General features: G+C 40.7%; 1 non-coding gene across 1 annotated transcript; it reads left to right on the forward strand.

Annotated features, from left to right (window-relative positions):
- Positions 1-905: 905 nt before the first annotated feature.
- LOC141616624 (small nucleolar RNA R71) lies at positions 906-1,012 on the forward strand. The gene has a single exon (XR_012530958.1). It is a non-coding gene; the product is annotated as a small nucleolar RNA R71 (small nucleolar RNA).
- The last annotated feature ends 3,181 nt before the right edge of the window (positions 1,013-4,193 follow it).

Raw genomic sequence — 4,193 nt, forward strand, 5'->3', positions numbered from 1 at the left:
CAAGTCAGTAACTTAGAGAGGTAAGTTGTTGTTACTTGGCAAAGTACGTATTCTAGAGAGATAAGGAAGATATTACCAGATGAATAGTGATTCTTAGGTTAAATTGTGGATCCTCTACTCAATGAGAGTAGAGGAGTATTTATAGACTTTCACCTTTTGTCACGTAGTGGCCAAGTGGCCAAGTGGCTAGCAGGTGGAAAGACTGACCTACCCCTCGACCGAGGGGCCCATGGCAGGCCGGCGGGCCCTGTTGACTCACCGCCAAGGGGTCTTGGATATGAGTTCGCGGATGTGTGCCCCGGCTGGCTGGTTGCCCCGGCCGGGACCCATCTGACAGGCCGACGAGGCCTCGCTAGGTTAGGGTTGTCTAAGCCGTTGACTTGCTGTGGATATCTTTGACCTTGCTCAATATGTTGACTGGTTAGCGGGTGCAGAATATGCCCCATCAGTTGGAATAAGGGGTACCACTCTTGTATGCTTGGAAAGCATTCACTTGTTCATTTGTTCCCCTACATTCACTTTGGTCATGTCCCAAAGTTCCACAATTCTCACATATCCCACTTGGGATTGATGAGGATGCCGTCATGGCATTAACATGATGCTTTGGTGATTTTGAGGCTTCTTCAAGTCTAGCCATAGCCTATTCAAACTTCAAATTGATTGTGTCAATGTGAGCACTAAGTTGAGCACCCAATTGAGTAACGGAGTCCACTTCATGCTTTCCTCCTCTAGTAGCCTTGCGAGGTCTACTATATTGTGAGTTATCGACCGCCATTTCCTCAATATTGTTCCATGTTTGATTGTCATCAACTTCGGTGAACATTCCATTTGATCCCATATTGAGAATGTTCCTTGAATCTTCATATAAACCGTTCCAAAATTGTTGTACCAAGAACCACTCGCTAAGTTCATGGTGAGGACATGAGCGACAAATTCCCTTGAACCGCTCCCAAGCTTCATACAAAGATTCTTCATCCCTTTGCTTAAAACCCGTAATTTGAGCTCTTAGCATGTTAGTCTTTTCCGGTGGGTAGAATTTTTTGTAGAAAGCTAGAGCCAACTTCTTCCAAGAATCTATTCCGAGAGTGGCCTTATCAAGGCCCTTCAACCATTGTTTCGCGGTGCCGATTAGAGAAAAAGGAAATAAGACCCATCGAATTTGGTCTTGAGTTACACCGGTTTGAGAAATCGCCTCACAATAGTCACAAAAGGTTTCCATATGAGAATGAGGGTCTTCACTAGGCATCCCCCCAAATTGGCTCCTTTCGACTAATTGGATAAATGCGGATTTGGCAATAAAATTTCCGGTTAGATGTTATGGTGTGGGAGTACCATTGGGTAGGTTCTCCTCGGTGGGTACAGAATGTGATGAAAACTTAGGCATTGTAGGTTGATTTTGTGGGGTATTTTGTGATGGGTTCTCCTCACCTTCTCTTGCAAAAGGATTGATGAACTTAATAGTTGGTTGAACAACCTCACTAATACCTCTCAAATTCCTCCTAGAAAATCTCCTATTGTTTGTCAAGGTTCTTTCAATTTCACGATCAAAAGGTAACAAATCACCTTGTGACCTTCTAGACATGCAAAATATCAAACAACTTGAAAACAATTAGAACAAACCTTGAGGAGTTTTACTTCCCCAAGGCAAAAAAAGACACAACTAATAACAATATAAGAAAATCTAAATCAAGATAACACCGTCCCCGGCAACGGCGCCATTTTTTATCGGTCCGTTTCGTGTTCAGAATTTAATAGATGTTGTCGTTGGGTCACGTCCGAATCAAAACACAATTTATAGCTTCACAAACAACTCTACAATTAGTAAAGAGGCAAGTAAAGGTCGGATCCCAAGGGACGGGAATTGAGATGAGATTTCTATTGAAACTAGTGGTGTCTTAGGGGTGTCACAATTTGGGTTGATGTAGAAGGTCACTAAACTAAATAGCAATGAAAGTAAATAAGCAAGATGAATGAAAAGGGTTGTAAACAATTGATAAAAAGCACTAGGGTATCATGGGGTCATAGGGGAATCATGGGAATTGATCATACAAACATGTTCTCAAATTATAAGCAAGCAATTATTGTTGTGATGGATTGAGTTGGGCTATATCTTACAATCCTAGGAAAGTTTGGGTCCCGGAGCCGAATCGATTAGATTGTACAACACCTACAAGTCGACTTAGTCTTCCCTACTCAACAACATGCATGGTCTAATGAGACTCGAGTTGACTTATGTCTTACAAGTCTCATTGAAAAGATAGGTGATGGGTAAAAAATGCAAGGATTCATAGGCTCGCATTTCATCAAACATAACATGTGCATGAGTTGAGATCAAAACAAGCAAGCAAATAAACCATGAAAGCATATTAATTTAAGCATGAATCATTCCCCATGTTGGTTTCCCCTAATTACCCATTTACCCTAGCTAGGTCACTACTCACTCATTATCATGTTGATCATGCTAGAAAGGTTGTCAATCATACCAACAAAAGGAAACATGATGAATAAATTAAAGTGATTAACAATAATTAAAGAGGGATTAAGAGAATTATACCTACTAATGATTCCAATAATAAATCAAAGAATAAAAGAAGTACTTGATGATTGATTGAGAGGTTGTCAATCTCCCAATAATAACCCAAATAATCTTCAATTACCCAAAATAAAGGATGAACAAAAGAGAGATTAAGGAAATAAAACTTGTATTAGAACTTGATTAATTGTTGATTATAATACTAAAGAGAGATTTGATTGATATTAACTACTCTAATTATTGATAAGAAGAACATGCTCTTCTAATTAGACTAATGGGGTATTTATAGTGGAAATTAGGTGGATGCATTAGGGTTAACTAAGGGCTAAACTAGTAATTACACTTTTTAGATTGAGCAAGGAGGAGCCGGTATTTTTCGAAGGAAGAGCTTCTTTCTTTGAAGCTTGGAGAAGACGAAATTCCGCTGTACTGGAATCCGTGCGTATTGGAGTCGGGACGGGCGGATTCAGGTGGGGGAAAACGGGCGTCTTCAGGTGAATCTGGGCGGATTGTGGCGGCTGCTAACCCGGGCGTCTTTGGAGGAAGACGCACGGATTGTGCTTGTGGAGGACGGACGGATTGTAGGCAATCCGCTCGGATTGTAGCTCAGCACTATTTCTTCTTCTTTTCTTCCCTTTTCTTCATAAAATCCTTGGGGATTTCCTTGGGGATGCAAGGATCCTTTCTTCAACATTGCTCATCTACTATTATATGTATAAAGGCCTTCTAATCTTGTCTCTCCTTGATGCTTGGTCATTGAATTCAATCAATTTAGTCTCGTTTTACCATGAAAATGCAAGATTCTTACTCCTTTCCTACCAAGGGATCAAAATCTCAAAGAATATGCAAAACAAAGAACTAAAGACAATAAATGACCCAAATATGCACTAAAAGGCATGGGAACAAGGCTAATTCGGGGGCTAAATATGCGCTAATTATGGTCACATCACAGCTTCAGAGGCTGCAATGTACTCAGCTTCCGTTGTAGAATCAGCAGTCACAGACTCCTTGAAACTTCTCCAGCAAATCGCCCCTCCGTTCAACAAAAAGACAAAACCAGCCTGGGATTTCAAATCATCCCTATCGGTTTGGAAACTGGCATCCGTATAACCTCTTATACGTAATTCAGATTCTCCTCCAAACACTAAGAATGAATCTTTAGTCCTTCTCAAGTACTTCAGAATATTCTTGACGGCTATCCAGTGACTCTCACCTGGAGTTTTCCGAAAACGACTCATCATACTTAAAGCATACGAGACGTCAGGACGAGAACACATCATAGCATACATGATCGATCCAACAGCGGAAGCATAGGGAATCGATTTATTGCGTTCAATATCCTTAGGCTCAGTAGGACATTGTGACTTACTCAAAGTGATCCCACTGCCCATAGGTAGAAAACCTCTCTTGGAGTTTTTCATATTGAATCGGTCAAGAATATTATCGATATAGTCTTCTTGACTCAATGCTAATATCCTTTTGGATCTATCCCTATAGATCCGGATACCCAAGATGCGCTGAGCTTCTCCCAAATCTTTCATTTGGAAGTGATTTCCTAACCACTTCTTGACAGAAGCAAGCATATTTACGTCATTCCCAATGAGTAATATGTCGTCCACATAAAGAAATAAGAAAACAACTTTACTCCCACTAAACTTCA

This window comes from Silene latifolia, chromosome 11 (assembly GCF_048544455.1).
Source record: "Silene latifolia isolate original U9 population chromosome 11, ASM4854445v1, whole genome shotgun sequence".
NCBI classification, from domain to species: Eukaryota; Viridiplantae; Streptophyta; class Magnoliopsida; order Caryophyllales; family Caryophyllaceae; genus Silene; species Silene latifolia.